A 13,227-nucleotide genomic window follows, 5' to 3' on the forward strand; every position below is an offset into this window, starting at 1 on the left:
TCCTGTGATTAAACTTCAATATTACTTTCAATATTTCTATACATCTATTTCATCTGGAATTCTTAAAAATCCTCTATTTTATTAAAAATCAATTTTTCCCTGATAGCATTATACTTAGTTTTTCTGGGCAAGTTATTCTTGGTTGTAAATCAATATCCTTTGTCTTCTGGAATATTATATTTTGAGTTCTCTGCTCTCTTATAGTGACAACTTGTAAGTCATGTGTGACCCTAACTGTGACTTCTCAAAATTTTAATTCTTTCTCTCTGGCAGTTGCTCACAATAATCTTCATTTGACCCAGAAACTCTGGATTTTGGCAATGATGTTTCTGACAGTTTTCATTTGGTGGTTTATTTTTAGAGGTCACCAATGGATTCTTCCTATTTCCACTTTGTTCTCTGGTTCTAAGAGAGCTGGGAAGTTAATATTTCCTGAAATATCATGTCTAGGGGCGCTATTTTTCATCACAACATTTAGGTAGTCCATTGATTCTCAATTTTTTTCTTCTTCTCAATCTGTTTTCTAGGTCAGTTTTGGATCTGCTTCTACTATGATCTATCCAATATTTTCTTCTATTTTTTCCACCCTTTTAATTTTGTTTTAATCTTGATTCACAGAGTAATTGGCTTCTAACTGGTTCATCCAAATTTTCAGGGAGTTTGTTACTTGGGCAAAATTTTGTACTCCTTATGCCAAGCTGTTAATTCCCCTTTCAATTCTCTCTTCCATAGCTCTCATTTCTTTACTAATGTTTTCCTTTAGCACTCTAATTTCATTCATAAAAAAATTTTTTCAGGGGAGGTGTGGTGCCAAGATAGTGGAGTAGACACAGAGACTTGCTAGCACTCTCTCCCCATGCCCAGCCAAATACCTGTAAAAATTACTCTAAACAAATTTTGGAGATGCAGAACCCACAGAATGACTGAGTGAAGTAAATCTCCAGCCCAAGACAGCCTGGAAGGTCGGTGGGCTGGGAGCAGAGTGCAGTGCAGCATGGACTGTCCCAGCACAGACTGGACATGAACAGGTCTCAGGGGGACTGAATTTTCTGGCACTTATAGCGGCTTCCAAAATACTGAGGACAAATTGGAAGGACAGTGGGAAAAACCTGTCTGACCCATCTGAGAGAGTAGAGTGGTCCAGCCCAAGTCCCAGGGTGGGGGAGGGGGTGGAGAAGCCTATGGCAGCCACAGCAGCAGCAGCAGGGACAGCTGCAGCTTCTGTTTCTGGAGCTCTACACCTATAGATTGTGGGGGGATCGAGCAGCTGACAGTACACCCCCCCCCCACCCCGATTGGAAACAGAGAACTACTTTGACAAAGAACTCAAAAGTCAAATAAATGGCTGGGGAAATGAGCAAAAACTGGAAAAAGAATCAAGACTATAGAATATTACTTTGGTGACAAGGAAGACCAAAATATACAATACAAGAAGAAGACAACAAAGTTAAAGATTCTATATCCAAAGCCTCTAAGACAAATGTGAATTGGTCTCAGGCCATGGAAGAACTCAAAAAGGATTTTGAAAATCAAGTAAGAGAAATAGAGGAAAAAATGGGAAGAGAAATGAGAGTAATGCAAGAAAATAATGAAAAGCGAATCAACTGCTTGCTATAAAGTACCCAAAAAAGTGCTGAAGAAAATAACACTTTAAAAGACAAACTAACCCAAATGACAAAAGAGATTCAAAAAGCCAATGAGGAGAAGAATGCTTTAAAAAGCAGAGTTGGCCAGATTGAAAAGGAGATCTAAAAGCTTTTAAAGATTAAAATGAAACAGATGGAAGATAATGACTTTATGAAAATCACAAATTATAAAACAAAAGCAAAGGAATGAAAAAATAGCAGACAATGTGAAATATATCATGGAAAAAAACAACTGACCTGGAAAAAGATCCAGGAGAGACAATTTGAAAATTATTGGACTATCTGAAAACCATGATCAAAAAAGAACCTAGACATCTTCTTTCAAGAAATCATTAAGGAAAACTGCCCTGATATTCTAGAACCAGAGGGTAAAATGAATATTGAAAGAATCCACTGATCATTGGGGAAAAAATGGTCATTCAATGAAATAGAACTTTCAAGCATTCTTGATGAAAAGACCAGAGCTGAATAGAAAATTTGACTTTCAAACACAAAAATCAAGAGAAGCATGAAAAGGTAAACAGGAAAGAGAAATCGTAAGGGACTTACTAAGGTTCAACTCTTTATATTCCTTCTTGGAAAGATAATATTTGTATCTCTTGAGACTTTTCTCAGTATTTGAGTAGTTGAAGGGATTATACACATATAGATATAGGGCACAGGGTGAGGTGAATAGGAAGAGATGATATCTAAAAAATAAAATTAAGAGTGAAAGAGGAATATATTGGAAGGAGAAAGGGAAAAATGGAATGGAGAAAATTATCTCCATAAAAGATGAAAGAAAAAGTCTTTTCAATGGAGGGGAAAAGGGGGGAGGTGAGAGGGGCAAAGTGAACCTTACTCTCATTGGATTTGTCTTAAGGAGGGAATAACATGCACACATAGCATGGTATGAAAATCTATTTTAAGCTACAGAAAAGTAGGGAGGAAGGGGATAAGTGAGGGTGGGGGGATGATAGAAGGGAGGGCAAATGAGAAGAGGGGGTGATTAGTAGAAAATACTTTTTAGGATGGATAGAGTCAAAAGAGAGAATAGAATAAATGGGAGGCAGGATAGGATAGAGGGAAATATAGTTAGTCTTTTACATCATGACTGTTATGGAAGCATTTTGCATGACTATACATGTACAAACTATATCAAACTGCTTGCCTTCTCAGTGGGGATAGGAAGGGAGTAAGGAAGGAAGAGATGCTAGAACTCAAAAGTTTTAAAAACAAATGTTAAAATTTGTTTTTACATGCAACTGGGAAATAAGACACACAGACAATGGGGCATAGAAATCTATCCTGCCCTACAAGAAAATAGAGGGGAAGGGAGGGGTTTGATAGAAGGGAGGGCAGATTAATGGAAGGGCTAATTGGAATGCATGATGTCTTGGAGTGGGCAAAGGGGAGAGATGGTGAGAAAATTTGGAACTCAAAATCTTGTGGATGTGAATGTTGAAAACTAAAAATAAATAAATAATTTTTTAAAAAACACACAAAAAAACCCCATTTTTCATTCATTTTTTCGAACTCCTGCTTTATCGCTTTGAGGAATTCTAGTTGAATTTGTGCCCAAGCTGTGCTTTTCTCAGAGGCATTGTTTATAAATATTTTGAGGTCATTCTCTTCCTCTGCTTTTGTGATTCCCTGCTACCATAATAGCTCTTCATAGTGAGATTTTTTTGTTTGCCCATTCTTCCAGTCTGCTGTCCAAGTTCAGATTTGATGTTAGGGCTGTTTTCTGATGTTCTGGAGGAAAGGTCTGGTTGCTGCTTTCTTGAGGTATTGAATGTTGTGATATTCCAAGACCTCAGGCAAAGACGAGGGAACTTCAGCTTTTCAGTGCTCTCAGTATGATGTGATCCAGAGCAACATCTGATAGCTGCCCTCCTGGTCTGAGCTCTGCAAGTTCCTGACCTGTGTTTGGTCTGAGCAATAATAGACTGCTACTAGAAAACAGTATAGTAGGATTAGCTACTTGGAAAGGCTCCATTGATTCAGAGTGGTGGAATAGGCTCCCCTTTGGTCTGGGATTTTTACTTTGTTTTTTCCTTTACAGGCATGGTTAGATGCTGAAACAGAGACCTCACTCTGCTTCTGGGGTCTGAGCTACACTGATGCTGCTAGCTTCTGAACTTCTTCCTTAGTATTCTGAGCAGAACTTCCCTAAACAGGAACACTTTCCCTCGCTCTCACCCAGCCCAGGTACCCTTTGGATCTGTAACCCAAAACTGATTAGTAACAAAACTGCCAGTTGGCATCTGTCCCCACTACAGTGCTCTAACATGGGTCAGAGGGTGCATTGATGTGGGCCCAGGGTTTACGCTTGCCTAGTTAACTGCCTTTCCCTGGGCACTGGGTTGTTTGGTATATGGCATGCTTTTGCCCTGATCCTGTCCCCATTGTTTGGAGACTTCTGTGTCTCACTGTACCAAGCTGGTTGGACAAATGATTCATTGTGACGTTTTTCTGGATTTATCTGGATTCAGTCTGGTGCATTTTCTAGGTATGAAAGAGTTTTATGTATGGGAGCTTAGCTTCATTGTTTCCTGTTACTCCATCGTCCTGACTCTGTCCTGCTACCACAAAAATTGCTGCTATTAATATTTAAGTGCCCATGAGGACTTTTTTTCTTATTAATTATCTCCTTTGGGTGTAAGCATAGCAATAGAATCTCTGGATCAAGAGGTATGGACACTTTAATCACTTTATTTGCATAATTCTAAAATATTTCCCCCAAAATGGTTATACTGATTTACAGCTCCATCAGTATTAGTGTGCCTATCTTCCTACAACACTTCTTATGCTGCAAATTCCCACCTTTCAAACTTGAGGTTGTATTGATTTGATTTTATCTTATTACTAATGATTCAAAATATTCTTTCATATGACTATTACTAGTTGATAATTATGTTGACAATTGTTTTTTCATAGCATTTTACCACTTTATTACTGGGGAATGGATTTTGCTAAATTGAGCTAAGACTTTTGGGATGCCCTGTATCTACCTAGCTAGCTAGTTGTCCATATAGCTTAGAAAACAAACTCTTATTAGAGTACTTTTATACAAATTTTTTTTCTTCTCCATTTGATCGATTCCCTTTTTATCCTAGATGCATTAATTCTGTTTGTGCAAAAGCTTTTCAATTTCATGTAATCAGTTATCATTTTCATATCTTGTAATTTTTTCTATTCCTTGTTTGGTAGAGACTATATTTCCAACTTGTAGATGGGAAAGGAATTATGATTTGGTTATCTTCTGATTTTTTTATGGTATGATCTTTAATATTAAGGTTACATATCCATTTGAATTTATTATGGAATATAGCATATGATGTTGTTCTAAGCCCAATTTATTCCAGACTACCTTCCAGTTTTCCCATCAGTTTTGTCAAATAGTGAGTTCTTTCTTATGTTTCTTATTTTTTCTGGATTAATTCCACTTCCAAAGAAGAAAAATAACAAGGTGGTTCTAGTGTTGGCCCTATAACTTTTTTGGCAACTAAAAAAATGTTGCAAAAGTCATGCAAAAAATTTCATTAATTAAAAAAATAACATTGAAAGAATTTTCAGCAAGGATATAGCATAGAGTCAGCCGGATGAAGGTTTCATTTTCTTTTCCTTTGTCATGGTGGCAAACCTGTTGGAAGCATGTGTAATGCCAATGCCTTCTCGTTGTATTGACTTCTTGTACTTGGGTGACTGAGAAGCTACAACAGTTTGAGCCTTAGTTCCCAGGTCAAGCATTGTGGACAACGTCAGTGCTTTTTATAGAAAAAAAAAATAGTCCATGCTACCTGGTAAGGGCCTTAGTTGATGTTGTTCACAGCTTTCCATAAAAAGGAAGACAGCAAATAAGGCAGTCAAACAATGAAGACTAGATTGAAATAGGAGTTGGAAATGTGACCAGAGTTCACAATGGGCCAAAAAGTTCCAAGAAAGCAGTAGTACACTAACATCTCTTAATTTTTTTTAACACTTTTTCAGTTGAAGAGGACAGTGGGAAGGAGAGAGAATGAATGATTGCAAAGATGATGATGACAATGAAGATAGATAGATAGATAGATAGATAGATAGATAGATAGATAGATAGATAGATAGATAGATAGAATAAGCCAGCTGAATCCTAAGTAACTTCAGGGTCTTTTTCTTTGTTTTAGAAATTATAATCTAGACTTTTGGTTCTTAGGTAAAAATAATTAACCAAATGAAAATGAGTAAGAAGGTGTTCTAATCCATTTAAGGACAATTCTTTGGCACTGTTTTTTAGAGAAGTTAAGCTGCTCTAGTAAATTTTTGTATGATATTTGGTGCTCAAATTTTGTATTCCCTTAAAGCAACTGAAGAAAATGTATTGAGGGTACAAAACATCTGAACATCAGGTGTCACTGTTGCCTTTCATGTGGTTGATTTGAGGTCATTTGTTTGAATATGTAAAATTTAAGAAGAAATGAATATATAAAGAAAAATAGTCAAACATCAGAGACATCACAGCCAGATCTTTTGATATAAGCATCAGAAAAGAATAAACATAGTAAAAAATCTTACCTACAGCCTACCTAAAATTTAAGAGCACCAATGTTTTCTTGATGTCTTGTTTCTATTCTGCATCCATGTCTGCATATATCCTACCCATCCATCAAATCAGCAACTTCTAACAAACAAGCAATCAAAAAAAGGAGCAAAAACAGCTGAAATAGTGACCATGTCTGACATTTTATATCCACATTTTATAACAACAGTCATCTACCACTTTACTAAGACTATATTCTCTATTCTGTCCAGAGCCAAGATTGATCTTTATAATCTCTTATAATTCAATTTTGTTTTAGAGTTATTTTTTTACATCATTGTAGCTCTTAGATATCTGAGGGATCATGGTATAGTGGATAAAGGGCCAGCTTTGGGGTCAGGAAGTTCCATCCCCAATACATGGTGACCTAATGACCCTAGGTAAGGCACTTAAATTTTCTTTGTTGCTGACAATTCTCTAAGACTTTAGAAGAGAGGATTTAATTACTAGGAAGTCCCAATGAATTCATTAATCTGGTTTGAAAAGTCATTGTGTATAGGATCAAAGGATATTAGGTTTAGGGCTGAAAGTGACCTGAGTCATCTACTAAAATCCAGTTCCTTCATTATACTATTGAGAAAATTTAAGCCTAAAGAAGATTTGCCCAAGGTTATGTCAGAGGCAGTATTAGACCATAGATATTCTTATTCCAGGGCCAGCTCCCTACATTACACAATGCTATTTTCTTTCTGGTTCTGCTTATGTCACTCTGTTATCAATTCATACACATTTCTAGTGATTTTCTGAATTCCTCATGTTCATCATGTCTTACTGAACATTCCATTCCATCATATTCATATACCACAATTTGCCCAGCCATTCCCCAGGCTACAGGATGTACCTTTTCTAGCTTTTTTTCTTCCCTCTCCCCCAAAATGCTACTTTAAATATTTGGGCATATGACAGATCATTCTCTGGCATTTAATTTTTCAAAGCATAGGTAAATAAAGGCAACTAGGTAGCACAATAAGATAGAACACTAACCCTGGAGTCAAATCCAGCCTTAAACACTTACTAGCTGTATAATCCTAGGCAAGTCACTTAGCCCTGATTGCCTCTCCAAAAAACCAAAATGACAACAAAAAAACCATAAATAAACACAGTGACCAGTTGGCTAACCAGTGTTATAAATGCTATGTGAATGGATGAAGAAGGTGAATTTAGGGAGAACAGAACAAAGAAAATGTTCAATGTGTATTTTGTGGTTCAGTATTAATTTAAAGTAAGAACATTACCATGTTCCAAATCTTTTGAAAAGATCCATAAATAATTTGAAGGTCAGTAACTGATGTCTACCAAATATCATATATGGGATCATAGATTTAGAACTACAAGGGTCCTCAAAAGTCAGTAAGGCCAACTTCTTTGTTTTACAAATGTGTAAAAATTGAGGATTAGAGAGATTATTGACTTGCCCAAGGTTCCAATGAAAAAAGATGGTACATCTGTCTATGTGAACCCAGATTTTCTTTGTCCAGTATCACATTGCCTCATTATTATTAGAGTCACATGATACCATTGTAAAAATCACCGGCATACTTATCATAAAGAACAGTAGAACCTCAGTTTACAAGTAAACTGATTTATGTATGCTTCTCTGGATGAGGAAAAATTTTTCACAAAATTTGTCTTTCAGGATGAACAAAAATTTACAATACAAACATTATGTTTGGACTTGAATAGCTTGTGAAGGAAGGATGCTCACAGGGCAATAGTTTTTGTATTTTTTGCTTTCATATGTTAAACAAAGGTAAACTGACTCAGAGAAGTATACCACCTAATAGGCCTCATTCAGCATTTTGACTCGCTGATTTTAGATTCCTAGTCAGAAGTGAATGTAAAGAAAAAAAATCAGTGAGTCAATACATGAAAGTGATTCTAAAAAATGAAAAACAAATGAAGGCAATAGCGTTAGCTTTACTTTTAGTGAAAGAAGCGTAAGAGAGAATACTCCTGATGTTGAAATACCTGATGTTCTCATAGAAGGAGATTTTCCTTCCAAACAACAACCCTTCCTCCTCCTCCTCCTCTCTCTTGTCTCCCTCATGCCAGCCACGACTCTTCTCAAAGGTAAAGTGCAGGTTAATTTATTTTATTTTCAGTTTATATTGTGTACTAATCATTGCTATTGTGTTTCAGGTACATTTGAGACAAAAACTTACTCAAAATTATAAATAATTATTTTTATATGAATATTTTTGGGGATGTGGTACCGATCATCTGACTTTACATTATTTCCTATGGGAAGATTCACTTTACAATACAAATAAATTGATGATGAACAGAATCTTGGAATGAATTAAATTTGTAAAGTTTCTACTGTATGATAAAGCCCCTGTACTGAATGCCACAGAAAAAACAAATGTGGACCTGTAATTTTTGGAGGCATAGAAAAACACAGTTTCCATACTTTAATTCCTTCCTTACTTTTCACTGATTTCAAATTTTCATGAAAGAGAGCTTGAAGAAAGTCCTCATTGTTGTAGTATGTCATTAAGACATGGTAATCATTGTGGCATCTAAGGCGTGTCAGATAACAAAGAAATCCAAAGAGAATGAAGAAAAGAAATCCAAAGCTAGGGCATCCTAATTATTGTGTAACATGGGCACTGGAGCTATTTTCTCAGCCTTCTCATTGGCAAGTAGGGTCCCCAAAGCAAGGATATTTTACCTCTCAGAATTCTAAGGGTTATATGGGATAAAGGGCATTAACTGTTTAATAACATTTTCTGTGTCTAATTCCAAATTGCTCTTCAGAATGGTTGTATGTATTCCTAGGTTCACAGGTGCATCAATGTGCCTGTTTTTCATAGCTCCTCCAACATTTTTCATTTTCCTACTCCCAAGGAGTTTGTGTGTTTGTCCTCTGTTGCCAAAGAAGACCATACCATGAGAGAAATGATGACATGACTTGCACTTGACTTTGTTTTCAGTGAGAGAGAGCTGTGCAGGTCACCAGCTTCACTTCTCCTCCAGAGCCATCTGAATCCAGTGACCAGATATTCATCAGGATGACTGGAGATGACCCAGGATGAGGCAATTGGGGTTAAGTGACTTTGCCCAAGGTCACACAGCTAGTGAGTGTCAAATGTCTGAGGTGAGATTTGAACTCAGGTCCTCCTGACTCCTGCACTGGTGCTTTATCCGCTGCACCACTAGCTGCCCTAAGAAGTTTATACTGTAATGAGGAAGCCAACAAACACATATAGAAGTATATACAAAATAAAGAGAATAAAATACAAAGTATTTACAAAGCAGCTTGATAGGAAGGGCACTTAGTAATTGGGGGAATTTGGAAAAGCTTCATATAGAGTGGTACTTATGCTGCATCTTAAAGAGAAGGATTCAATGTGGAGGAAGTGGGAAGGGAGTGCATTTGAAGGGTAGAAAATGACCAATATAGACTTGGAAGTATTGAGATCATAATTAAACTCATGGAGCCAATGAAGTCTCTAAGAGATAGTATAAAGTAAGAAGAATAGGGGACCTAGGATAGAAACTTGAATAGCATCCTCATTTAGGGGGCATTATATGGATGATGAACTAGCAGAGGTGAATGAGAAGGAGTAAGTAGGAGGAAATAACTAGGGGGAAAAGCCCAGAGAAGATTGGGCTTAAAGAAGGTCAGTGGAAGAGTGTCCAATGTAGTGGATTGAGTCAATCCAATCCAATTCAAACCAATCTAATCCAATAAACATCTATTAAGTCCTTAATATGTGCCAGATGTTGAACCAAGCTGGAGATACAATTAAGAAAAAGAGTCCCTGCCCTCAAGGAGTTTACAGTCTAAAGGGGGAGATAACAAACAAAAAGAGAAGAAAGTGAGTGGAGAGGAGGACACCAGGGAGTACCCATTTTTTCCCCTGGAGCTGAAACCACGCAGAACAGCAGTGTGGTAATCCATCCTCCAGCCCTCCAATCAGAGGGGAAAGGAGGCTGAGGGAGGTAGTGTCAATCAAGGCTTGAATCAGCAGCTAGGTGGTGGGTTTAGTTGCCCAAGGTAGGACATCTTATTCCTTGGAACTGAAACCAGGCAGATTAGCAAATGGAAATTGGAAGGAGTCCTGAAAGGTCAAGAAAGATAATTATGTTATCCATCAACAGGCAATTGTGTCATCTTTGCCACTGTTACAGAGTAGGATGTTACTTCAAATTCAGTTTATTACTTCAAATAATCAGGGTGTATAAGTCTATACATATGTGGAAGTTGGAGGGGGAATGGGCATCACTGAATAACTTTACTCTGAAATAGTTAAAAGGAGGGTAGAAACACATAATTTAGTGCAAAAATATATTCAGCTCAACAGGGAAGCAGAAAGGAACAGGTAGAGAGGAAAGAGGGGAATAAGAGGAAGACATTCAAGAATGATTAAGCACATGATTAAAACAAACTCTAAGCTTGTGGGAGGGTATTGTGAAGAGGGGCTTAAAAGGAAGAGCAAAAGGTAAGAACCTGTGATAAAGAAGGGTCAGAGAACAAAGAAAGGAAAAGGTGTAAGAGAATGGGATGGAGGAAAATACACAATTAATGACCATTATTATAAATATGAATAGAATGAATTCAACCATATAACAGAAGAGGCTACCGAATGGATTAGAAAGCAGGATCCAAAAACATGTTGTTTATATGAAACACATTTGAAATATAAAGACATATTAATATAAGAAGTTGGAGCAAAATTTATTATTTTAACTGAACTCAAAAAAGCAGGAGTAGCAATTACAATTTCAGACAAGGCAAAACAGCAAAAATAGATAATTTAGAGAAATGAGAAAATACATTTTGCAAGGATATCCATTAGGAATATAGTTTTCTTTCTGTTTTGACTCTCTTTGGTTTAAATAGGAGGACCATATTTGTTTCAAAGGAGGAAGGTGAAAGTTTACCCCAAGCATGTGAAGACTTCCCTGGTAGAATAGGTGGATGAGAACAGTTTGTTTCAATGGTGATGAAAGTGGTGGAAGCAGGTGCTGTGGAGTTTTTAGAGCTTGGTCAGACATTGAAGATGCCAAGGTCATCTACTGTATCCCAAAACTTCACCCATCATTTTGACTTTTGTCTTACCATTGGACTTTGATGACTGGAAGAGAGACTGAAGCTGATGACTTTGCCTAACTGAAGTCCAATTTACGTGCAAGTCAAAAAGCATCATTCATATCATTTTACATTTTACTATTCAAATATGTTATTATATTATATTACTATTTTACCCACTTTGAAGTCCTGTGGAGATGGGCTAATGATGATGCAGCAGGTACAGATACACTAGGAGCTATAGTCACAACTCTACACACACATGACACAGGGCCTAGGGTCATCCTGAAACAGCAGTGAGATTTGGCAGCCCCTGGGTGTCTGAACAGCCTTTTTAAGAACCACATTTCTCCTGGTATGAGTTAGGAGCTAGAAAAGATGCCCCCTCAAATAGTCTGCTTCATCTAACCCTGGCCTGCTTACCATGGCAGGTAGGGATCCCACACCATGGTTGAAACAAAAAAAAATGTACAAAATTTTTTGTGAAGATGATTCCACTCGCTATGGAATGTGTGAATGCTTATGGACAACATGAAATCCATTAGACTTGAAAGACAAAAGCTCTTGTGAGAGAACTCAGTAGGTATCACACAGTAACCCTGAGAGAAACAAAGCTGGCAAATGCAGGCCAGCTTATTGAACTCAGAGCTGGATACATGTTTTTCTGGAGTGGTCAGTGATGGGGAGTGCCATGAATCTAGTCTAATCTAGTGACATCTAATCTAGTCAACAAGCTTGTATACCTTTCAAAAGATGGGAAGGACAGGCTCATGGCAATGCAGTTGCCACTTGCAGGAAAGTGCCATAACACCACCTTCAGTGCATATGTTCCCATCATGACAAACTTTGATGAGGTCAAAGAAAAGTTTTATGAAAACCTAGAAACCCTCATCATTATTGTGCTGAAAGAAGACTGTCAAACACGGTGGGAAGTCCTTGGGAGGAATGAAGTCAGAAATAGCAACTGACAGTATCAGTTGGTCAGACTGATATTTCTACAGGAGTTCTCAGGCAGCACACAACATGTCAACCATTCCTCAGCCCTTCACTTACTACTGAAGACTTGTGTGTCTCATGACCTTCTCATTACCAATATTGTCTGCAATTTAACTAAATGCAATAAAACTTTATGGATGTACTCTTGCAGCAAACATTGGTATTTAATTGTAAGGAAAAAAGAGAGACAGGTGGGAGAGTGATGCAGGCAACACGTAGTGCAAAGTGCTGGACTGATCATAGACTTATGGACTATATGATCATGGACTTATCCTCTCCAAAATAAACACTGACATTCAACAAAAGCTGTGGCCTCAAGATAAGATGACTATCAGAAGACTCAATATCAATAGATCAGAGTGCTTCTACACACAGTTTGTTGCTAACTTGGAGGGAAAGCTGAGCCAACACACAGCTGGCAACAGTGGAGCAAAAAAGGAGTGGGCAGCACTGCATTTACTCATGTGGGACAGAACACTTGCAAACATTAGGACTGGTTTAATGAAAATGATAAGGAAATTCAGAAGCTGCTAAATAAAAAAACGAGTACTCCACAGGGTTTACCAGCAGGATAGTTTATTCATCTCTAAGAAGGCAGAACATAATTCCCTTAAAAGTAAAGTGCAAATGAAGCTTAGAGAGATGTAGGATTCTTGGCTCAGTAAGAAGGCAAATGAAATTCAGTTTTATGCTGATAGTAACAAGTCAAAGCACTTCTATCATGCCCTGAAGGCTGTTTATGGGTCAAAGACTGTGGTGTATGCTGATGGAGCAACACTGAATAGTGATAAGGGCATGATTGTGTAGAGATGGGCTGAACACTCCCATAGTGTTCTCAATAGACTGTGATGAACCAGTGCTGAAGCCACTGACCATATACCTCAGATTGAAGTCAATCCGTCCCTAGCTGAACTTCCAACTGAAGAAGAGATTTCAAATGCCATTAGGCTCCTTTCATGTGGCAAAAGTACCTGATGCTGTTTCCACTCTAG

The 13,227-nt window shown here is 37.5% G+C and overlaps 1 long non-coding RNA gene across 1 annotated transcript in view; it reads left to right on the top strand.

Moving 5' to 3' along the window:
• Positions 1–13,227, top strand: part of LOC140496988 (uncharacterized) — a 71,320-nt gene that overhangs the window by 30,973 nt on the left and 27,120 nt on the right. The window lies entirely within an intron of this gene.

The sequence above is a fragment of the Notamacropus eugenii genome, chromosome 3 (genome assembly GCF_028372415.1).
Source record: "Notamacropus eugenii isolate mMacEug1 chromosome 3, mMacEug1.pri_v2, whole genome shotgun sequence".
Taxonomy (NCBI): Eukaryota; Metazoa; Chordata; class Mammalia; order Diprotodontia; family Macropodidae; genus Notamacropus; species Notamacropus eugenii.